The sequence below is a fragment of the Pseudophryne corroboree genome, unplaced genomic scaffold (genome assembly GCF_028390025.1).
Source record: "Pseudophryne corroboree isolate aPseCor3 unplaced genomic scaffold, aPseCor3.hap2 scaffold_464, whole genome shotgun sequence".
Classification (NCBI taxonomy): domain Eukaryota; kingdom Metazoa; phylum Chordata; class Amphibia; order Anura; family Myobatrachidae; genus Pseudophryne; species Pseudophryne corroboree.
The window spans coordinates 471,534-492,524 of NW_026970078.1; the positions used below are offsets into that span (position 1 = coordinate 471,534).

The 20,991-nt window shown below is 49.7% G+C and overlaps 24 non-coding genes and 7 pseudogenes across 24 annotated transcripts; 23 read left to right on the forward strand and 8 right to left on the reverse strand.

The window, feature by feature from the left end:
* The first annotated feature begins 256 nt into the window (after positions 1-256).
* On the forward strand, positions 257-420 carry LOC135027281 (U1 spliceosomal RNA). The gene has a single exon (XR_010223769.1). It is a non-coding gene; the product is annotated as a U1 spliceosomal RNA (small nuclear RNA).
* Positions 421-572: 152 nt separating this feature from the next.
* LOC135027471 (U1 spliceosomal RNA) lies at positions 573-714 on the forward strand (annotated as a pseudogene).
* A 690-nt stretch (positions 715-1,404) lies between these two features.
* LOC135027630 (U1 spliceosomal RNA) lies at positions 1,405-1,568 on the forward strand. The gene has a single exon (XR_010224045.1). It is a non-coding gene; the product is annotated as a U1 spliceosomal RNA (small nuclear RNA).
* A 152-nt stretch (positions 1,569-1,720) lies between these two features.
* Positions 1,721-1,862, forward strand: LOC135027532 (U1 spliceosomal RNA; annotated as a pseudogene).
* A 695-nt stretch (positions 1,863-2,557) lies between these two features.
* Positions 2,558-2,721, forward strand: LOC135027313 (U1 spliceosomal RNA). Its single transcript, XR_010223799.1, has one exon. It is a non-coding gene; the product is annotated as a U1 spliceosomal RNA (small nuclear RNA).
* Positions 2,722-2,873: 152 nt separating this feature from the next.
* On the forward strand, positions 2,874-3,036 carry LOC135027553 (U1 spliceosomal RNA). Its single transcript, XR_010223981.1, has one exon. It is a non-coding gene; the product is annotated as a U1 spliceosomal RNA (small nuclear RNA).
* A 670-nt stretch (positions 3,037-3,706) lies between these two features.
* Positions 3,707-3,870, forward strand: LOC135027284 (U1 spliceosomal RNA). The gene has a single exon (XR_010223772.1). It is a non-coding gene; the product is annotated as a U1 spliceosomal RNA (small nuclear RNA).
* Positions 3,871-7,109: 3,239 nt separating this feature from the next.
* LOC135027297 (U1 spliceosomal RNA) lies at positions 7,110-7,273 on the forward strand. Its single transcript, XR_010223784.1, has one exon. It is a non-coding gene; the product is annotated as a U1 spliceosomal RNA (small nuclear RNA).
* A 152-nt stretch (positions 7,274-7,425) lies between these two features.
* LOC135027545 (U1 spliceosomal RNA) lies at positions 7,426-7,561 on the forward strand (annotated as a pseudogene).
* Positions 7,562-8,259: 698 nt separating this feature from the next.
* LOC135027328 (U1 spliceosomal RNA) lies at positions 8,260-8,423 on the forward strand. Its single transcript, XR_010223813.1, has one exon. It is a non-coding gene; the product is annotated as a U1 spliceosomal RNA (small nuclear RNA).
* A 152-nt stretch (positions 8,424-8,575) lies between these two features.
* Positions 8,576-8,727, forward strand: LOC135027522 (U1 spliceosomal RNA; annotated as a pseudogene).
* A 685-nt stretch (positions 8,728-9,412) lies between these two features.
* On the forward strand, positions 9,413-9,576 carry LOC135027302 (U1 spliceosomal RNA). The gene has a single exon (XR_010223789.1). It is a non-coding gene; the product is annotated as a U1 spliceosomal RNA (small nuclear RNA).
* Positions 9,577-9,728: 152 nt separating this feature from the next.
* LOC135027385 (U1 spliceosomal RNA) lies at positions 9,729-9,891 on the forward strand. Its single transcript, XR_010223868.1, has one exon. It is a non-coding gene; the product is annotated as a U1 spliceosomal RNA (small nuclear RNA).
* A 674-nt stretch (positions 9,892-10,565) lies between these two features.
* LOC135027369 (U1 spliceosomal RNA) lies at positions 10,566-10,729 on the forward strand. The gene has a single exon (XR_010223853.1). It is a non-coding gene; the product is annotated as a U1 spliceosomal RNA (small nuclear RNA).
* Positions 10,730-10,881: 152 nt separating this feature from the next.
* On the forward strand, positions 10,882-11,017 carry LOC135027497 (U1 spliceosomal RNA; annotated as a pseudogene).
* Positions 11,018-11,715: 698 nt separating this feature from the next.
* Positions 11,716-11,879, forward strand: LOC135027352 (U1 spliceosomal RNA). The gene has a single exon (XR_010223836.1). It is a non-coding gene; the product is annotated as a U1 spliceosomal RNA (small nuclear RNA).
* Positions 11,880-12,031: 152 nt separating this feature from the next.
* Positions 12,032-12,194, forward strand: LOC135027404 (U1 spliceosomal RNA). The gene has a single exon (XR_010223886.1). It is a non-coding gene; the product is annotated as a U1 spliceosomal RNA (small nuclear RNA).
* A 674-nt stretch (positions 12,195-12,868) lies between these two features.
* LOC135027586 (U1 spliceosomal RNA) lies at positions 12,869-13,032 on the forward strand. The gene has a single exon (XR_010224003.1). It is a non-coding gene; the product is annotated as a U1 spliceosomal RNA (small nuclear RNA).
* Positions 13,033-13,184: 152 nt separating this feature from the next.
* LOC135027431 (U1 spliceosomal RNA) lies at positions 13,185-13,336 on the forward strand (annotated as a pseudogene).
* Positions 13,337-14,020: 684 nt separating this feature from the next.
* Positions 14,021-14,184, forward strand: LOC135027370 (U1 spliceosomal RNA). Its single transcript, XR_010223854.1, has one exon. It is a non-coding gene; the product is annotated as a U1 spliceosomal RNA (small nuclear RNA).
* A 152-nt stretch (positions 14,185-14,336) lies between these two features.
* LOC135027449 (U1 spliceosomal RNA) lies at positions 14,337-14,499 on the forward strand. Its single transcript, XR_010223921.1, has one exon. It is a non-coding gene; the product is annotated as a U1 spliceosomal RNA (small nuclear RNA).
* A 674-nt stretch (positions 14,500-15,173) lies between these two features.
* Positions 15,174-15,337, forward strand: LOC135027346 (U1 spliceosomal RNA). The gene has a single exon (XR_010223830.1). It is a non-coding gene; the product is annotated as a U1 spliceosomal RNA (small nuclear RNA).
* A 152-nt stretch (positions 15,338-15,489) lies between these two features.
* Positions 15,490-15,652, forward strand: LOC135027408 (U1 spliceosomal RNA). The gene has a single exon (XR_010223890.1). It is a non-coding gene; the product is annotated as a U1 spliceosomal RNA (small nuclear RNA).
* Positions 15,653-16,480: 828 nt separating this feature from the next.
* LOC135027444 (U1 spliceosomal RNA) lies at positions 16,481-16,643 on the reverse strand. The gene has a single exon (XR_010223916.1). It is a non-coding gene; the product is annotated as a U1 spliceosomal RNA (small nuclear RNA).
* Positions 16,644-16,795: 152 nt separating this feature from the next.
* Positions 16,796-16,959, reverse strand: LOC135027371 (U1 spliceosomal RNA). The gene has a single exon (XR_010223855.1). It is a non-coding gene; the product is annotated as a U1 spliceosomal RNA (small nuclear RNA).
* Positions 16,960-17,660: 701 nt separating this feature from the next.
* Positions 17,661-17,796, reverse strand: LOC135027521 (U1 spliceosomal RNA; annotated as a pseudogene).
* Positions 17,797-17,948: 152 nt separating this feature from the next.
* LOC135027435 (U1 spliceosomal RNA) lies at positions 17,949-18,112 on the reverse strand. The gene has a single exon (XR_010223913.1). It is a non-coding gene; the product is annotated as a U1 spliceosomal RNA (small nuclear RNA).
* Positions 18,113-18,786: 674 nt separating this feature from the next.
* On the reverse strand, positions 18,787-18,949 carry LOC135027406 (U1 spliceosomal RNA). Its single transcript, XR_010223888.1, has one exon. It is a non-coding gene; the product is annotated as a U1 spliceosomal RNA (small nuclear RNA).
* Positions 18,950-19,101: 152 nt separating this feature from the next.
* LOC135027332 (U1 spliceosomal RNA) lies at positions 19,102-19,265 on the reverse strand. Its single transcript, XR_010223817.1, has one exon. It is a non-coding gene; the product is annotated as a U1 spliceosomal RNA (small nuclear RNA).
* Positions 19,266-19,939: 674 nt separating this feature from the next.
* On the reverse strand, positions 19,940-20,102 carry LOC135027407 (U1 spliceosomal RNA). Its single transcript, XR_010223889.1, has one exon. It is a non-coding gene; the product is annotated as a U1 spliceosomal RNA (small nuclear RNA).
* A 152-nt stretch (positions 20,103-20,254) lies between these two features.
* Positions 20,255-20,418, reverse strand: LOC135027340 (U1 spliceosomal RNA). The gene has a single exon (XR_010223824.1). It is a non-coding gene; the product is annotated as a U1 spliceosomal RNA (small nuclear RNA).
* Between the last annotated feature and the right edge of the window lie 573 nt (positions 20,419-20,991).

The following is a 20,991-nucleotide window of genomic DNA, read 5'->3' on the forward strand; positions in this document are numbered from 1 at the left end:
GACATCACCGTATGCAAATCCGTCTTCTGCAGAACTTCCCCCAGGAATGCTTGTACTAGTTGTTGCATTTGGTTTGTTGTTTGGGGGTGCTTCAGTATTAGGCAGCCTTCTGCCCTCCCATGTTCATCTGAAAATATGTGTTCTCCCTGCAGTTGTTGTCCCCAGATGGGAGTTCCCTTGTGCTGCCTCAGTTGAATCTCCTTTACTTGACAGAGATGTGCCTGAGCAGCGGCCCTCCCCAGCCCTATCCCAAATCATACTTATTTTGCATAGGAGATACCATGGTCATGAAGATTGTTCTCCGAGGGTGAGGTTCATTCATTGCATTTTGGGTATGCTGACCCCTGTGATTTCCCCAAATGTGGGAAACTCGACTGCATTATTTGTGGTAGTGGGGGACTGTGTTTGTGCTTTCCTCTGGTCAGCTCTGGTAAAAGTCAGATTTCTTTGTCTCAGATTTTCCTCTAGCCTTGTTCTTCTTTTGAGAGTTCCCTTGTGCTGCCTCAGTTGGATCTCCTTCACTTGACAGGGGGGTACCCGAGCAGCAACCCTCCCCAGCTCTAGCCCAACTCCTACTTACCTGCCAGGTGAGATACTATGATCATGAAGGTGCTTCTCCCAGGGCAAGGCTCACCCATTGCACTCTGGGTGTGCTGCTCCTGCGATTTCCCCAAATGTGGGACACTTGACTGCATAATTTGTGTTTCCCCTGGTCGGCTCTCGTATAATTTAGATCTCTTTGTCTCAGGTCTCTCTCCAGCCTAGTTTGCTGCCTGTTTCCACTTCTCTTTTCTTGAGCCGCTCCCTTCTATGCCCTTGCGCACTATCCTGACTTCTCCCGTCTGCTTACTTTGTGCCTTCCAACGCACAATGCGAACTACAGGTAGTGCTGCAGGGCCCACACCCTTTTACTTGCCTTACAGAGCAGCTCTGGAGCTGTTACAGTGCCCAGCTGCTGCAAGAAATCAGCTTGAATACTTCAGGGGCTGGGGCATAGCCAACATGAGCCCCACACCGAAGGAGAATGGAGGTGTTTAATGAGAACTAGGGGTCATCCAAGCGCCGCAAAAGGCCGCCATTCCCTGCATAACCCTTATTCTCTTTTCATATGCAGATGAGGGTTCCAGCCAACTTTGGCCCACTGCTTGGATGACATCACCGTATGCAAATCCGTCTTCTGCAGACCTTCTCCCAGGAATGCTTTTACTAGTTGTTGCATTTGGTTTGTTGTTTGGGGGTGCTTCAGTATTAGGCAGCCTTCTGCCCTCCCATGTTCATCTGAAAATATGTGTTCTCCCTGCAGTTGTCCCCAGATGAGAGTTCCCTTGTGCTGCCTCAGTTGAATCTCCTTTACTTGACAGAGATGTGCCTGAGCAGCGGCCCTCCCCAGCCCTATCCCAAATCATACTTATTTTGCATAGGAGATACCATGGTCATGAAGATTGTTCTCCCAGGGTTAGGTTCATTCATTGCATTCTGGGTATGCTGACCCCTGTGATTTCCCCAAATGTGGGAAACTCAACTGCATTATTTGTGGTAGTGGGGGACTGTGTTTGTGCTTTCCTCTGGTCAGCTCTGGTAAAAGTCAGATTTCTTTGTCTCAGATCTTCCTCTAGCCTTGTTCTTCTTTCGAGAGTTCCCTTGTGCTGCCTCAGTTGGATCTCCTTCACTTGACAGGGGGGTGCCCGAGCAGCGACCCTCCCCAGCTCTAGCCCAACTCCTACTTACCTGCCAGGTGAGATACTATGATCATGTAGGTGCTTCTCCCAGGGCAAGGCTCACCCAATGCACTCTGGGTGTGCTGCCCCTGCGATTTCCCCAAATGTGGGAAACTTGACTGCATAATTTGTGTTTCCCCTGGTCGGCTCTCATATAATTCAGATCTCTTTGTCTCAGGTCTCTCTCCAGCCTAGTTTGCTGTCTGTTTCCACTTCTTTTTTCTTAAGCCGCTCCCTTCTATACCCTTGTGGACTATCCTGACATCTCCTCCTGTCTGCTTACTTTGTGCCTTCCAATGCACAATGCAAACTACAGGTAGTGCTGCAGGGCCCACACCCTTTTACTTGCCTTACAGAGCAGCTCTGGAGCTGTTACAGTGCCCAGCTGCTGCAAGAAATCAGCTTGAATGCTTCAGGGGCTGGGGCATAGCTAACATGAGCCCCACACCGACGGAGGGTGGAGGTGTTTAATGCAAACTAAGGGTCATCCAAGCACCGCAAAAGGCCGCCATGCCCTGCATACCCCTTTTCTCTTTTCATATGCAGATGAGGGTTCCAGCCAACTTTGGCCCACTGCTTGGATGACATCACCGTATGCAAATCCGTCTTCTGCAGACCTTTTACCAGGAATGCTTGTACTAGTTGTTGCATTTGGTTTGTTGTTTGGGGGTGCTTCAGTATTAGGCAGCCTTCTGCTCTCCCATTTTCATCTGAAAATATGTGTTCTCCCTGCAGTTGTTGTCCCCAGATGAGAGTTCCCTTGTGCTGCCTCAGTTGAATCTCCTTTACTTGACAGAGATGTGCCTGAGCAGCGGCCCTCCCCAGCCCTATCCCAAATCATACTTATTTTGCATAGGAGATACCATTATCATGAAGATTGTTCTCCCAGGGTGAGGTTCATTCATTGCATTCTGGGTATGCTGACCCCTGTGATTTCCCCAAATGTGGGAAACTCGACTGCATTATTTGTTGTAGTGGGGGACTGTGTTTGTGCTTTCCTCTGGTCAGCTCTGGTAAAAGTCAGATTTCTATGTCTCAGATCTTCATCTAGCCTTGTTCTTTTTTCGAGAGTTTCCTTTAGCTGCCTCAGTTGGATCTCCTTCACTTGACAGGGGGGTGCCCGTACAGCGACCCTCCCCAGCTCTAGCCCAACTCCTACTTACCTGCCAGGTGAGATACTATGATCAGGAAGGTGCTTCTCCCAGGGCAAGGCTCACCCAATGCACTCTGGGTGTGCTGCTCCTACGATTTCCCCAAATGTGGGACACTTGATTACATAATTTGTGTTTCCTCTGGTCGGCTCTCGTATAATTCAGATCTCTTTGTCTCAGGTCTCTCTCCAGCCTAGTTTGCTGTCTGTTTCCACTTCTCTTTTCTTGAGCCGCTCCCTTCTATGCCCTTGTGCACTATCCTGACTTCCCCGTCTGCTTACTTTGTGCCTTCCAACGCACAATGCAAACTACAGGTAGTGCTGCAGGGCCCACACCCTTTTACTTGCTTTACAGAGCAGCTCTGGAGCTGTTACAGTGCCCAGCTGCTGCAAGAAATCAGCTTGAATGCTTCAGGGGCTGGGGCATAGCCAACATGAGCCCCACACCGAAGGAGGGTGGAGGTGTTTAATGCGAACTAGGGGTCATCCAAGCGCCGCAAAAGGCCGCCATGCCCTGCACACCCCTTTTTTATTTTCATATGCAGACGAGGGTTGAAGCCAACTTTGACCCACTGCTTGGATGACATCACCATATGCAAATCCGTCTGCTGCAGGCCTTCCCCCAGGTATGCTTGCACTAGTAGCTGCATTTGGTTTGTTGTTTGGGGGTGCTTCAGTATTAGGCAGCCTTCTGCCCTCCCATGTTCATCTGAAAATATGTGTTCTCCCTGCAGTTGTTGTCCCCAGATGAGAGTTCCCTTGTGCTGCCTCAGTTGAATCTCCTTTACTTTACAGAGATGTGCCTGAGCAGCGGCCCTCCCCAGCCCTATCCCAAATCATACTTATTTTGCATAGGAGATACCATGGTCATGAAGATTGTTCTCCCAGGGTGAGGTTCATTCATTGCACTCTGGGTATGCTGACCCCTGTGATTTCCCCAAATGTGGGAAACTCGACTGCATTATTTGTGGTAGTGGGGGACTGTGTTTGTGCTTTCCTCTGGTCAGCTCTGGTAAAATTCAGATTTCTTTGTCTCCGATCTTCCTCTAGCCTTGTTCTTCTTTCGAGAGTTCCCTTGTGCTGCCTCAGTTGGATCTCCTTCACTTGACAGGGGGTGCCCGAGCAGCAATCCTCCACAGCTCTAGCCCAACTCCTACTTACCTGCCAGGTGAGATACTATGGTCTTCACTGTTAGGGCAATCAGGATGTGGAATTCCCTGCCAGGGAAGGTGGTAATGGCGGACTCTGTTATTGGATTTAAAAAAGGAATGGATACATTTCTGAATGAAAAAGCTATCCAAGGTTATAATACTTAAAATATCAACATGGTTAATCCGGGGGTAACATGAGTTATAGTAGCTAACTAGTCATAAAACATTATTCAGCAAGTATGTAGAATCATCACAACTTAAAACAGGTTGAACACGATGGGCAATTTGCCTCTATTCAACCTCAAAAACTATGTTACCATATGTTACTATATTACTATGTTACTGTAGTATACAGAACACCACAATGTAATGAGCAGTGATAGTGAGCACTGATGAGGATACTAGAACTGACACTGAGCAGCAAGATGCAGCACTGGACTATTAGTAATGTACTGTAGTATGCTGAGCACCACAATGCAGCACAAGACAATGAGCAGTGATACTGAGCACTGATGAGGATACTACTGAGAACTGACACTGAGCAGGAGAGACACACTACTAGTATTACTGAGCAGCAATAAGTAACCACTGATACTGAGCACTGATATTGAGATTTCCACTGAGAGAACATAGCCACGTCCTCTCCGCTCTCTCTTCAATGCACGAGTAAAAATGGCGGCAACGCGCAGCTCTTTATATGGAATCCGAATCTCGCGAGAATCCGACAGCGGGATGATGACATTTTCCCTTGTTCAGGTTTTCCGAGTCAGGCGGGAACAACCGAGCCTGCCTCGGACCAGTGTAAACCACGTGGAGTTCGTCGGGAATTCGGTTCTCGGAGAACCGAACCCGCTCCTCTATATATACTATATTACTATGTTACTGTAGTATACAGAACACCACAATGCAATGAGCAGTGATAGTGAGCACTGATGAGGATACTAGAACTGACACTGAGCAGCAAGATGCAGCACTGGACTATTAGTAATGTACTGTAGTATGCTGAGCACCACAATGCAGCACAAGACAATGAGCAGTGATACTGAGCACTGATGAGGATACTACTGAGAACTGACACTGAGCAGGAGAGACACACTACTAGTATTACTGAGCAGCAATAAGTAACCACTGATACTGAGCACTGATATTGAGATTTCCACTGAGAGAACATAGCCACGTCCTCTCCGCTCTCTCTTCAATGCACGTGTAAAAATGGCAGCAACGCGCAGCTCTTTATATGGAATCCGAATCTCACGAGAATCTGACAGCGGGATGATGACATTTTCCCTTGTTCAGGTTTTCCGAGTCAGGCGGGAACAACCGAGCCTGCCTCGGACCAGTGTAAACCACGTGGAGTTCGTGGGGAATTCGGTTCTCGGAGAACCGAACCCGCTCCTCTCTACCTTATACCCATCAATTTTTTTTATTTTCAATCTAAGCCCCTGCAGTTTTCTGTAAGCATCTGCTTCGCTATGATGATCAACAAGTCACAAGGGCAAACACTCAGGGCTTGAGGCGTAGATCTTAGGACCAGCTGCTACAAGCATGGCAGAGGTGTCACTATCACTGGTGACACCCAGAGAGGTGGCGAGGGAGATTGTAATGCAGTGCGCGCAGATAAACAGCGCAATGGTAAAAAGGAGGCATGGTTTCATAGGTAGGGGCGTGGCCTGGTGGCCTGAATCTACATTTTGTTGCTCCGGGTGTCCCGGGGGTTGGGGGCTGCACCCGGGGACTAGTGTGTGAGCGGTGCTGGCTCCTGCACAGTGACAGGGCATGGCCACCCAGCATGACGCCTCCCTTCTTGACCATGCTGTAATTGCAGTCGCACTGCAGTTCAGCGTGATCATAAAAAATGGTGTAGGCTCCTGCTGGTGCAGACTGTAGAGAAAAGCTGCTGTGACCACGCCCCCTGTGTCTCCTCCATTGCAGACCCCATTTTGAAGCCTTGCCCCCGGACTAAGAGAAAAGAATGCCCTTGCGCACTATCCTGACTTCTCCTCCCGTCTGCTTAATTTGTGCCTTCCAACGCACAATGCGAACAACAGGTGGTGCTGCAGGGCCCACACCCTTTTACTTGCCTTACAGAACAGCTCTGGAGCTGTTACAGTGCCCAGCTGCTGCAAGAAATCAGCTTGAATGCATCAGGGGATGGGGCATGGCCAACATGAGCCCCACACCAAAGGAGGGTGGGGGTGTTTAATGCGAACTAGGGGTCATCCAAGCACTGCAAAAGGCCGCCATGCCCTGCATGCCCCTTTTCTCTTTTCATATGCAGATGAGGGTTCCAGTCAACTTTGGCCTACTGCTTGGATAACATCACCGTATGCAAATCCGTCTGCTGCAGACCTTCCCCCAGGAGTGCTTGTACTAGTTGTTGCATATGGGCCCTCATTCCGAGTCGTTCGCTCTGTAAATTTCATCGCATCGCAGTGAAATTCTGCTTAGTACGCATGCGCAATATTCGCACTGCGACTGCGCCAAGTAATTTTACAATGAAGAAAGTATTTTTACTCACGGCTTTTTCTTCGCTCCGGCGATCGTAATGTGATTGACAGGAAATGGGTGTTACTGGGCGGAAACAGGCCGTTTTATGGGCGTGTGGGAAAAAACGCTACAGTTTCCGGAAAAAACGCAGGAGTGGCCGGAGAAACGGGGGAGTGTCTGGGCGAACTCTGGGAGTGTTTGTGACGTCAAACCAGGAACGACAAGCACTGAACTGATCGCAGATGCCGAGTAAGTCTGAAGCTACTCTGAAACTGCTAAGTAGTTTGTAATCGCAATATTGCGAATACATCGGTCGCAATTTTAAGAAGCTAAGATTCACTCCCAGTAGGCGGCGGCTTAGCGTGTGTAACTCTGCTAAAATGGCCTTGCGAGCGATCAACTCGGAATGAGGGCCATGGTTTGATATTTGATGGTGCTTCAGTATTAGGCAGCCTTCCGCCCTCCCATGTTCATCTGAAAATATATGTTCTCCCTGCAGTTGTTGTCCCAAGATGAGAGTGCCCTTGTGCTGCCTCAGTTGAATCTCCTTTACTTGACAGAGATGTGCATGAGCAGCGGCCCTCCCCAGCCCTATTCCAAATCATACTTATTTTGCATAGGAGATACCATGGTCATGAAGATTTTTCTCCCAGGGTGAGGTTCATTCATTGCATTTTGGGTATGCTGACCCCTGTGATTTTCCCAAATGTGGGAAACTCGACTGCATTATTTGTGGTAGTGGGGGACTGTGTTTGTGCTTTCCTCTGGTCAGCTCGGGTAAAAGTCAGATTTCTTTGTCTCAGATCTTCCTCTAGCCTTGTTCTTCTTTCGAGAGTTCCCTTGTGCTGCTTCAGTTGGATCTCCTTCACTTCACAGGGGGGAACCCGAGCAGCGACCCTCCCCAGCTCTAGCCCAACTCCTACTTACCTGCCAGGTGAGATACTATGATCATGAAGGTGCTTCTCCCAGGGCAAGGCTCAACCATTGCACTCTTGGTGTGCTGCTCCTGCGATTTCCCCAAATGTGGGAAACTTGACTGCATAATTTGTGTTTCCCCTCGTCGGCACTCGTATAATTCAGATCTCTTTGTCTCAGGTCTCTCTCCAGCCTAGTTTGCTGTCTGTTTCCACTTCTCTTTTCTTGAGCTGCTCCCTTCTATGCCCTTGCGCACTATCCTGACTTCTCCCGTCTGCTTACTTCGTGCCTTCCAACGCACAATGCGAACTACAGGTAGTGCTGCAGGGCCCACACCCTTTTACTTGCCTTACAGAGTAGCTCTGGAGCAGTTACAGTGCCCAGCTGCTGCAAGAAATCAGCTTGAATGCTTCAGGGGCTGGGGCATAGCCAACATGAGCCCCACACCGAAGGAGGGAGGAGGTGTGTAATGCAAACTAGGGGTCATCCAAGCGCTGCAAAAGGCCGCCATGCCCTGCACGCCCCTTTTCTCTTTTCATATGCAGACGAGGGTTGAAGCCAACTTTGACCCACTGCTTGGATGACATCACCATATGCAAATCCATCTGCTGCAGGCCTTCCCCCAGGAATGCTTGCACTAGTTGTTGCATTTGGTTTGTTGTTTGGGGGTGCTTCAGTATTAGGCAGCCTTCTGCCCTCACATGTTCATCTGAAAATATGTGTTCTCCCTGCAGTTGTTGTCCCCAGATGAGAGTTCCCTTGTGCTGCCTCAGTTGAATCTCCTTTACTTGACAGAGATGTGCCTGTGCAGCGGCCCTCCCCAGCCCTATCCCAAATCATACTTATTTTGCATAGGCGATACCATGGTCATGAAGATTGTTCTCCCAGGGTGAGGTTCATTCATTGCATTCTGGGTATGCTGACCCCTGTGATTTCCCCAAATGTGGGAAACTCGACTGCATTATTTGTGGTAGTGGGGGACTGTGTTTGTGCTTTCCTCTGGCCAGCTCTGGAAAAAGTCAGATTTCTTTGTCTCAGATCTTCCTCTAGCCTTGTTCTTCTTTCGAGAGTTCCCTTGTGCTGCCTCAGTTGGATCTCTTTCACTTGACAGGGGGGTGCCCGAATAGCGACCCTCCCCAGCTCTAGCCCAACTCCTACTTACCTGCCAGGTGAGATACTATGATCATGAAGGTGCTTCTCCCAGGGCAAGGCTCACCCATTGCACTCTGGGTGTGCTGCCCCTGCGATTTCCCCAAATGTGGGAAACTTTACTGCATAATTTGTGTTTCCCTTGGTCGGCTCTCGTATAATTAATATCTCTTTGTCTCAGGTCTCTCTACAGCCTAGTTTGCTGTCTGTTTCCACTTCTCTTTTCTTCAGCCGCTCCCTTCTATTCCCTTGTGCACTATCCTGACTTCTCCTCCCGTCTGCTTACTTTGTGCCTTCCAATGCACAATGCAAACTACAGGTAGTGCTGCAGGGCCCACACCCTTTTACTTGCCTTACAGAGCAGCTCTGGAGCTGTTACAGTGCCCAGCTGCTGCAAGAAATCAGCTTGAATGCTTCAGGGGATGGGGCATGGCCAACATGAGCCCCACACCAAAGGAGGGTGGAGGTGTTTAATGCGAACTAGGGGTCATCCAAGCACCGCAAAAGGCCGCCATGCCCTGCACGCCCCTTTTCTCTTTTCATATGCAGATGAGGGTTGAAGCCAACTTTGACCCACTGCTTGGATGACATCACCGTATGCAAATCCGTCTTCTGCAGAACTTCCCCCAGGAATGCTTGCACTAGTTGTTGCATTTGGTTTGTTGTTTGGGGGTGCTTCAGTATTAGGCAGCCTTCTGCCCTCCCATGTTCATCTGAAAATATGTGTTCTCCCTGCAGTTGTTGTCCCCAGATGAGAGTTCCCTTGTGCTGCCTCAGTTAAATCTCCTTTACTTGACAGAGATGTGCATGAGCAGCGGCCCTCCCCAGCCCTATTCCAAATCATACTTATTTTGCATAGGAGATACCATGGTCATGAAGATTTTTCTCCCAGGGTGAGGTTCATTCTTTGCATTTTGGGTATGCTGACCCCTGTGATTTCCCCAAATGTGGGAAACTCAACTGCATTATTTGTGGTAGTGGGGGACTGTGTTTGTGCTTTCCTCTGGTCAGCTCTGGTAAAAGTCAGATTTCTTTGTCTCAGATTTTCCTCTAGCCTTGTTCTTCTTTCGAGAGTTCCCTTGTGCTGCCTTAGTTGGATCTCCTTCACTTTACAGGGGGGTACCCGAGCAGCGACCCTCCCCAGCTCTAGCCCAACTCCTACTTACCTTGCAGGTGAGATACTATGATCATGAAGGTGCTTCTCCCAGGGCAAGGCTCACCCATTGCACTCTGGGTGTGCTGCTCCTGCGATTTCCCCAAATGTGGGAAACTTGACTGTATAATTTGTGTTTCCCCTGGTCGGCTCTCGTATAATTCAGATCTCTTTGTCTCAGGTCTCTCTCCAGCCTAGTTTGCTGTCTGTTTCCACTTCTCTTTTCTTGAGCCGCTCCCTTCTATGCCCTTGCACACTATCCTGACTTCTCTTCCTGTCTGCTTACTTTGTGCCTTCCAACGCACAATGCGAACTACAGGTAGTGCTGCAGGGCCCACACCCTTTTACTTGCCTTACAGAGCAGCTCTGGAGCTGTTACAGTGCCCAGCTGCTGCAAGAAATCAGCTTGAATGCTTCAGGGGCTGGGGCATAGCCAACATGAGCCCCACACCAAAGGAGGGTGGAGGTGTTTAATGCAAACTAGGGGTCAGCCAAGCGCGGCAAAAGGCCACCATGCCCTGCACGCCCCTTTTCTCTTTTCATATGCAGACGAGGGTTGAAGCCAACTTTGACCCACTGCTTGGATGACATCACCATATGCAAATCCATCTGCGGCAGGCCTTCCCCCAGGAATGCTTGCACTAGTTGTTGCATTTGGTTTGTTGTTTGGGGGTGCTTCAGTATTAGGCAGTTTTCTGCCCTCCCATGTTCATCTGAAAATATATGTTCTCCCTGCAGTTGTTGTCCCAAGATGAGAGTTCCCTTGTGCTGCCTCAGTTGAATCTCCTTTACTTGACAGAGATGTGCATGAGCAGCGGCCCTCCCCAGCCCTATTCCAAATCATACTTATTTTGCATAGGAGATACCATGGTCATGAAGATTTTTCTCCCAGGGTGAGGTTCATTCATTGCATTTTGGGTATGCTGACCCCTGTGATTTCCCCAAATGTGGGAAACTTGACTGCATTATTTGTGGTAGTGGGAGACTGTGTTTGTGCTTTCCTCTGGTCAGCTCTGGTAAAAGTCAGATTTCTTTGTCTCAGATCTTCCTCTAGCCTTGTTCTTCTTTCGAGAGTTCCCTGGTGCTGCCTCAGTTGGATCTCCTTCACTTCACAGGGGGGAACCCGAGCAGCGACCCTCCCCAGCTCTAGCCCAACTCCTACTTACCTGCCAGGTGAGATACTATGATCATGAAGGTGCTTCTCCCAGGGCAAGGCTCAACCATTGCACTCTGGGTGTGCTGCTCCTGCGATTTCCCCAAATGTGGGAAACTTGACTGCATAATTTGTGTTTCCCCTCGTCGGCTCTCGTATAATTCAGATCTCTTTGTCTCAGGTCTCTCTCCAGCCTAGTTTGCTGTCTGTTTCCACTTCTCTTTTCTTGAGCCGCTCCCTTCTATGGCCTTGCGCACTATCCTGACTTCTCCCGTCTGCTTACTTCGTGCCTTCCAACGCACAATGCGAACTACAGGTAGTGCTGCAGGGCCCACACCCTTTTACTTGCCTTACAGAGTAGCTCTGGAGCAGTTACAGTGCCCAGCTGCTGCAAGAAATCAGCTTGAATGCTTCAGGGGCTGGGGCATAGCCAACATGAGCCCCACACCGAAGGAGGGTGGAGGTGTGTAATGCGAACTAGGGGTCATCCAAGCGCTGCAAAAGGCCGCCATGCCCTGCACGCCCCTTTTCTCTTTTCATATGCAGACGAGGGTTGAAGCCAACTTTGACCCACTGCTTGGATGACATCACCATATGCAAATCCATCTGCTGCAGGCCTTCCCCCAGGAATGCTTGCACTAGTTGTTGCATTTGGTTTGTTGTTTGGGGGTGCTTCAGTATTAGGCAGCCTTCTGCCCTCACATGTTCATCTGAAAATATGTGTTCTCCCTGCAGTTGTTGTCCCCAGATGAGAGTTCCCTTGTGCTGCCTCAGTTGAATCTCCTTTACTTGACAGAGATGTGCCTGAGCAGCGGCCCTCCCCAGCCCTATCCCAAATTATACTTATTTTGCATAGGCGATACCATGGTCATGAAGATTGTTCTCCCAAGGTGAGGTTCATTCATTGCATTCTGGGTATGCTGACCCCTGTGATTTCCCCAAATGTGGGAAACTCGACTGCATTATTTGTGGTAGTGGGGGACTGTGTTTGTGCTTTCCTCTGGTCAGCTCTGGAAAAAGTCAGATTTCTTTGTCTCAGATCTTCCTCTAGCCTTGTTCTTCTTTCGAGAGTTCCCTTGTGCTGCCTCAGTTGGATCTCTTTCACTTGACATTGGGGTGCCCGAACAGCGACCCTCCCCAGCTCTAGCCCAACTCCTACTTACCTGCCAGGTGAGATACTATGATCATGAAGGTGCTTCTCCCAGGGCAAGGCTCACCCATTGCACTCTGGGTGTGCTGCCCCTGCGATTTCCCCAAATGTGGGAAACTTGACTGCATAATTTGTGTTTCCCCTGGTCGGCTCTCGTATAATTCAGATCTCTTTGTCTCAGGTCTCTCTCCAGCCTAGTTTGCTGTCTGTTTCCACTTCTCTTTTCTTCAGCCGCTCCCTTCTATACCCTTGTGCACTATCCTGACTTCTCCTCCCGTCTGCTTACTTTGTGCCTTCCAATGCACAATGCAAACTACAGGTAGTGCTGCAGGGCCCACACCCTTTTACTTGCCTTACAGAGCAGCTCTGGAGCTGTTACAGTGCCCAGCTGCTGCAAGATATCAGCTTGAATGCTTCAGGGGATGGGGCATGGCCAACATGAGCCCCACACCAAAGGAGGGTGGAGGTGTTTAATGCGAACTAGGGGTCATCCAAGCACCGCAAAAGGCCGCCATGCCCTGCACGCCCCTTTTCTCTTTTCATATGCAGATGAGGGTTGAAGCCAACTTTGACCCACTGCTTGGATGACATCACCGTATGCAAATCCGTCTTCTGCAGAACTTCCCCCAGGAATGCTTGCACTAGTTGTTGCATTTGGTTTGTTGTTTGGGGGTGCTTCAGTATTAGGCAGCCTTCTGCCCTCCCATGTTCATCTGAAAATATGTGTTCTCCCTGCAGTTGTTGTCCCCAGATGAGAGTTCCCTTGTGCTGCCTCAGTTAAATCTCCTTTACTTGACAGAGATGTGCATGAGCAGCGGCCCTCCCCATCCCTATTCCAAATCATACTTATTTTGCATAGGAGATACCATGGTCATGAAGATTTTTCTCCCAGGGTGAGGTTCATTCATTGCATTTTGGGTATGCTGACCCCTGTGATTTCCCCAAATGTGGGAAACTCAACTGCATTATTTGTGGTAGTGGGGGACTGTGTTTGTGCTTTCCTCTGGTCAGCTCTGGTAAAAGTCAGATTTCTTTGTCTCAGATTTTCCTCTAGCCTTGTTCTTCTTTCGAGAGTTCCCTTGTGCTGCCTTAGTTGGATCTCCTTCACTTTACAGGGGGGTACCCGAGCAGCGACCCTCCCCAGCTCTAGCCCAACTCCTACTTACCTGCCAGGTGAGATACTATGATCATGAAGGTGCTTCTCCCAGGGCAAGGCTCACCCATTGCACTCTGGGTGTGCTGCTCCTGCGATTTCCCCAAATGTGGGAAACTTGACTGTATAATTTGTGTTTCCCCTGGTCGGCTCTGGTATAATTCAGATCTCTTTGTCTCAGGTCTCTCTCCAGCCTAGTTTGCTGTCTGTTTCCACTTCTTTTTTCTTGAGCCGCTCCCTTCTATGCCCTTGCGCACTATCCTGACTTCTCCTCCTGTCTGCTTACTTTGTGCCTTCCAACGCACAATGCGATCTACAGGTAGTGCTGCAGGGCCCAGACCCTTTTACTTGCCTTACAGAGCAGCTCTGGAGCTGTTACAGTGCCCAGCTGCTGCAAGAAATCAGCTTGAATGCTTCAGGGGCTGGGGCATAGCCAACATGAGCCCCACACCAAAGGAGGGTGGAGGTGTTTAATGCAAACTAGGGGTCAGCCAAGCGCCGCAAAAGCCACCATGCCCTGCACGCCCCTTTTCTCTTTTCATATGCAGACGAGGGTTGAAGCCAACTTTGACCCACTGCTTGGATGACATCACCATATGCAAATCCATCTGCGGCAGGCCTTCCCCCAGGAATGCTTGCACTAGTTGTTGCATTTGGTTTGTTGTTTGGGGGTGCTTCAGTATTAGGCAGCCTTCTGCCCTCCCATGTTCATCTGAAAATATATGTTCTCCCTGCAGTTGTTGTCCCAAGATGAGAGTTCCCTTGTGCTGCCTCAGTTGAATCTCCTTTACTTGACAGAGATGTGCATGAGCAGCGGCCCTCCCCAGCCCTATTCCAAATCATACTTATTTTGCATAGGAGATACCATGGTCATGAAGATTTTTCTCCCAGGGTGAGGTTCATTCATTGCATTTTGGGTATGCTGACCCCTGTGATTTCCCCAAATGTGGGAAACTTGACTGCATTATTTGTGGTAGTGGGAGACTGTGTTTGTGCTTTCCTCTGGTCAGCTCTGGTAAAAGTCAGATTTCTTTGTCTCAGATTTTCCTTTAGCCTTGTTCTTCTTTCGAGAGTTCCCTTGTGCTGCCTCAGTTGGATCTCCTTCACTTTACAGGGGGGTACCCGAGCAGCGACCCTCCCCAGCTCTAGCCCAACTCCTACTTACCTGCCAGGTGAGATACTATGATCATGAAGGTGCTTCTCCCAGGGCAAGGCTCACCCATTGTACTCTGGGTGTGCTGCTCCTGCGATTTCCCCAAATGTGGGAAACTTGACTGCATAATTTGTGTTTCCCCTGGTCGGCTCTCGTATAATTCAGATCTCTTTGTCTCAGGTCTCTCTCCAGCCTAGTTTGCTGTCTGTTTCCACTTCTCTTTTCTTCAGCCGCTCCCTTCTATACCCTTGTGCACTATCCTGACTTCTCCTCCCGTCTGCTTACTTTGTGCCTTCCAATGCACAATGCAAACTACAGGTAGTGCTGCAGGGCCCACACCCTTTTACTTGCCTTACAGAGCAGCTCTGGAGCTGTTACAGTGCCCAGCTGCTGCAAGAATTCAGCTTGAATGCTTCAGGGGCTGGGGCATAGCCAACATGAGCCCCACACCGAAGGAGGGTGGAGGTGTTTAATGCAAACTAGGGGTCAGACAAGCGCCGCAAAAGGCCACCATGCCCTGCACGCCCCTTTTCTGTTTTCATATGCAGACGAGGGTTGAAGCAAACTTTGACCCACTGCTTGGATGACATCACCATATGCAAATCCGTCTTCTGCAGAACTTACCCCAGGAATGCTTGCACTAGTTGTTGCATTTGGTTTGTTGTTTGGGGGTGCTTCAGTATTAGGCAGCCTTCTGCCCTCCCATGTTCATCTGAAAATATGTGTTCTCCCTGCAGTTGTTGTCCCCAGATGAGAGTTCCCTTGTGCTGCCTCAGTTGAATCTCCTTAACTTGACAGAGATGTGCCTGAGCAGCGGCCCTCCCCAGCTCTATCCCAAATCATACTTATTTTGCATAGGAGATACCATGGTCATGAAGATTATTCTCCCAGGGTGAGGTTCATTCATTGCATTCTGGGTATGCTGACCCCTGTGATTTCCCCAAATGTGGGAAACTCGACTGCTTTATTTGTGGTAGTGGGGGACTGTGTTTGTGTTTTCCTCTGGTCAGCTCTGGTAAAAGTCAGATTTCTTTGTTTCAGATCTTCCTCTAGCCTTGTTCTTCTTTCGAGAGTTCCCTTGTGCTGCCTCAGTTGGATCTCCTTCACTTGACAGGGGGGTGCCCAAGCAGAGACCCTCCCCAGCTCTAGCCCAACTCCTACTTACCTGCCAGGTGAGATACTATGATCATGAAGGTGCTTCTCCCAGGGCAAGGCTCACCCATTGCACTCTGGGTGTGCTGCCCCTGCGATTTCCCCAAATGTGGGAAACTTGACTGCATAATTTGTGTTTCCCCTGGTAGGCTCTCGTATAATTCAGATCTCTTTGTCTCAGGTCTCTCTCCAACCTAGTTTGCTGTCTGTTTCCACTTCTCTTTTCTTCAGCCGCTCCCTTCTATACCCTTGTGCACTATCCTGACTTCTCCTCCCGTCTGCTTACTTTGTGCCTTCCAATGCACAATGCAAACTACAGGTAGTGCTGCAGGGCCCACACCCTTTTACTTGCCTTACAGAGCAGCTCTGGAGCTGTTACAGTGCCCAGCTGCTGCAAGAAATCAGCTTGAATGCTTCAGGGGCTGGGGCATAGCCAACATGAGCCCAACACCGAAGGAGGGTGGAGGTGTTTAATGCAAACTAGGGGTCGGTCAAGCGCCGCAAAAGGCCACCATGCCCTGCACGCCCCTTTTCTGTTTTCATATGCAGACGAGGGTTGAAGCCAACTTTGACCCACTGCTTGGATGACATCACCATATGCAAATCCATCTGCGGCAGGCCTTCCCCCAGGAATGCTTGCACTAGTTGTTGCATTTGGTTTGTTGTTTGGGGGTGCTTCAGTATTAGTCAGCCTTCTGCTCCACCCTCCTTTGGTGTGGGGCTCATGTTGGCCATGTCCCATCCCCTGAAGCATTCAAGCAGATTTCTTGCAGCAGCTGGGCACTGTAACAGCTCCAGAGCTGCTCTGTAAGGCAAGTAAAAGGGTGTGGGCCCTGCAGCACTACCTGTAGTTTGCATTGTGCATTGGAAGGCACAAAGTAAGCAGACGGGAGGAGAAGTCAGGATAGTGCACAAGGGTATAGAAGGGAGCGGCTGAAGAAAAGAGAAGTGGAAACAGACAGCAAACTAGGCTGGAGAGAGATCTGAGACAAAGAGATCTGAATTATACGAGAGCCGACCAGGGGAAACACAAATTATGCAGTCAAGTTTCCCACATTTGGGGAAATCGCAGGGGCAGCACACCCAGAGTACAATGGGTGAGCCTTGCCCTGGGAGAAGCACCTTCATGATCATAGTATCTCACCTGGCAGGTAAGTAGGAGTTGGGCTAGAGCTGGGGAGGGTCGCTGCTCGGGTACCCCCCTGTAAAGTGAAGGAGATCCAACTGAGGCAGCACAAGGGAACTCTCGAAAGAAGAACAAGGCTAAAGGAAAATCTGAGACAAAGAAATCTGACTTTTACTAGAGCTGACCAGAGGAAAGCACAAACACAGTCTCCCACTACCACAAATAATGCAGTCAAGTTTCCCACATTTGGGGAAATCACAGGGGTCAGCATACCCAAAATGCAATGAATGAACCTCACCCTGGGAGAAAAATCTTCATGACCATGGTATCTCCTATGCAAAATAAGTATGATTTGGAATAGGGCTGGGGAGGGCCGCTGCTCATGCACATCTCTGTCAAGTAAAGGAGATTCAACTGAGGCAGCACAAGGGAACTCTCATCTTGGGACAACAACTGCAGGGAGAACATATATTTTCAGATGAACATGGGAGGGCAGAAGGCTGCCTAATACTGAAGCACCCCCAAACAACAAACCAAATGCAACAACTAGTGCAAGCATTCCTGGGGGAAGGCCTGCCGCAGATGGATTTGCATATGGTGATGTCATCCAAGCAGTGGGTCAAAGTTGGCTTCAACCCTCGTCTGCATATGAAAAGAGAAAAGGGGCGTGCAGGGCATGGTGGCCTTTTGCGGCGCTTGGCTGACCCCTAGTTTGCATTAAACACCTCAACACTCCTTTGGTGTGGGGCTCATGTTGGCTATGCCCCAGCCCCTGAAGCATTCAAGCTGATTTCTTGCAGCAGCTGGGCACTGTAACAGCTCCAGAGCTGCTCTGTAAGGCAAGTAAAAGGGTGTGGGCCCTGCAGCACTACCTGTTGTGTGCATTGTGCATTGGAAGGCACAAAGTAAGCAGACGGGAGGAGAAGTCAGGATAGTGCACAAGGGTATAGAAGGGAGCGGCTGAAGAAAAGAGAAGTGGAAACAGACAGCAAACTAGGCTGGAGAGAGACCTGAGACAAAGAGATCTGAATTATACGAGAGCCGACGAGGGGAAACACAAATTATGCAGTCAAGTTTCCCACATTTGGGGAAATCGCAGGAGCAGCACACCCAGAGTGCAATGGTTGAACCTTGCCCTGGGAGAAGCACCTTCATGATCATAGTATCTCACCTGGCAGGTAAGTAGGAGTTGGGCTAGAGCTGGGGAGGGTCGCTGCTCGGGTTCCCCCCTGTGAAGTGAAGGAGATCCAACTGAGGCAGCACCAGGGAACTCTCGAAAGAAGAACAAGGCTAGAGGAAGATCTGAGACAAAGAAATCTGACTTTTACCAGAGCTGACCAGAGGAAAGCACAAACACAGTCCCCCACTACCACAAATAATGCAGTCGAGTTTCCCACATTTGGGAAAATCACAGGGGTCAGCATACCCAGAATGCAATGAATGAACCTCACCCTGGGAGAACAATCTTCATGACCATGGTATCTCCTATGCAAAATAAGTATGATTTGGGATAGGGCTGGTGAGGGCAGCTGCTCAGGCACATCTCTGTCAAGTAAAGGAGATTCAACTGAGGCAGCACAAGTGAACTATCATCTGGGGACAACAACTGCAGGGAGACCACATCTTTTCAGATGAACATGGGAGGGCGGAAGGCTGCCTAATACTGAAGCACCATCAAATATCAAACCATATGCAACAACTAGTACAAGCACTCCTGGGGGAAGGTCTGCAGCAGACGGATTTGCATACGGTGATGTTATCCAAGCAGTGGGCCAAAGTTGACTGGAACCCTCATCTGCATATGAAAAAATAAAAGGGGCATGCAGGGCATGGCGGCCTTTTGCAGTGCTTGGATGACCCCTAGTTCGCATTAAACACCTCCCCCCTCCTTTGGTGTGGGGCTCATGTTGGCCATGCCCCATCCCCTGAAGCATTCAAGCTGATTTCTTGCAGCAGCTGGGCACTGTAACAGCTCCAGAGCTGCTCTGTAAGGCAAGTAAAAGGGTGTGGGCCCTGCAGCACTACCTGTAGTTTGCATTGTGCATTGGAAGGCACAAAGTAAGCAGACGGGAGGAGAAGTCAGGATAGTGCACAAGGGTATAGAAGGGAGCGGCTGAAGAAAAGAGAAGTGGAAACAGACAGCAAACTAGGCTGGAGAGAGACCTGAGACAAATAGATCTGAATTATACGAGAGCCGACCAGGGGAAACACAAATTATGCAGTCAAGTTTCCCACATTTGGGGAAATCGCAGGGGCAGCACACCCAGAGTGCAATGGGTGAGCCTTGCCCTGGGAGAAGCACCTTCATGATCATAGTATCTCACCTGGCAGGTAAGTAGGAGTTGGGCTAGAGCTGGGGAGGGTCGCTGCTCGGGTACCCCCCTGTCAAGTGAAGGAGATCCAACTGAGGCAGCACAATGGAACTCTCGAAAGAAGAACAAGGCTAGAGGAAAATCTGAGACAAAGAAATCTGACTTTTACCAGAGCTGACCAGAGGAAAGCACAAACACAGTCCCCCACTACCACAAATAATGCAGTTGAGTTTCCCACATTTGGGGAAATCACAGGGGTCAGCATACCCAGAATGCAATGCATGAACCTCACCCTGGGAGAAAAATCTTCATGACCATGGTATCTCCTATGCAAAATAAGTATGATTTGGGATAGGGCTGGTGAGGGCAGCTGCTCAGGCACATCTCTGTCAAGTAAAGGAGATTCAACTGAGGCAGCACAAGTGAACTCTCATCTGGGGACAACAACTGCAGGGAGACCACATCTTTTCAGATGAACATGGGAGGGCGGAAGGCTGCCTAATACTGAAGCACCATCAAATATCAAACCATATGCAACAACTAGTACAAGCACTCCTGGGGGAAGGTCTGCAGCAGACGGATTTGCATACGGTGATGTTATCCAAGCAGTGGGCCAAAGTTGACTGGAACCCTCATCTGCATATGAAAAAAGAAAAGGGGCATGCAGGGCATGGCGGCCTTTTGCAGTGCTTGGATGACCCCTAGTTCGCATTAAACACCTCCCCCCTCCTTTGGTGTGGGGCTCATGTTGGCCATGCCCCATCCCCTGAAGCATTCAAGCTGATTTCTTGCAGCAGCTGGGCACTGTAACAGCTCCAGAGCTGCTCTGTAAGGCAAGTAAAAGGGTGTGGGCCCTGCAGCACTACCTGTAGTTTGCATTGTGCATTGGAAGGCACAAAGTAAGCAGACGGGAGGAGAAGTCAGGATAGTGCACAAGGGTATAGAAGGGAGCGGCTGAAGAAAAGAGAAGTGGAAACAGACAGCAAACTAGGCTGGAGAGAGACCTGAGACAAATAGATCTGAATTATACGAGAGCCGACCAGGGGAAACACAAATTATGCAGTCAAGTTTCCCACATTTGGGGAAATCGCAGGGGCAGCACACCCAGAGTGCAATGGGTGAGCCTTGCCCTGGGAGAAGCACCTTCATGATCATAGTATCTCACCTGGCAGGTAAGTAGGAGTTGGGCTAGAGCTGGGGAGGGTCGCTGCTCGGGTACCCCCCTGTCAAGTGAAGGAGATCCAACTGAGGCAGCACAATGGAACTCTCGAAAGAAGAACAAGGCTAGAGGAAAATCTGAGACAAAGAAATCTGACTTTTACCAGAGCTGACCAGAGGAAAGCACAAACACAGTCCCCCACTACCACAAATAATGCAGTTGAGTTTCCCACATTTGGGGAAATCACAGGGGTCAGCATACCCAGAATGCAATGCATGAACCTCACCCTGGGAGAAAAATCTTCATGACCATGGTATCGCCTATGCAAAATAAGTATGATTTGGGATAGGGCTGGGGAGGGCCGCTGCTCAGGCACATCTCTGTCAAGTAAAGGAGATTCAACTGAGGCAGCACAAGGGAACTCTCATCTGGGGACAACAACTGCAGGGAGAACACATATTTTCAGATGAACATGGGAGGGCAGAAGGCTGCCTAATACTGAAGCACCCCCAAACAACAAACCAAATGCAACAACTAGTGCAAGCATTCCTGGGGTAAGTTCTGCAGAAGACGGATTTGCATATGGTGATGTCTTCCAAGCAGTGGGTCAAAGTTGGCTTCAACCCTCGTCTGCATATGAAAACAGAAAAGGGGCGTGCAGGGCATGGTGGCCTTTTGCGGCGCTTGTCTGACCCCTAGTTTGCATTAAACACCTCCACCCTCCTTCGGTGTGGGGCTCATGTTGGCTATGCCCCAGCCCCTGAAGCATTCAAGCTGATTTCTTGCAGCAGCTGGGCACTGTAACAGCTCCAGAGCTGCTCTGTAAGGCAAGTAAAAGGGTGTGGGCCCTGCAGCACTACCTGTAGTTTGCATTGTGCATTGGAAGGCACAAAGTAAGCAGACGGGAGGA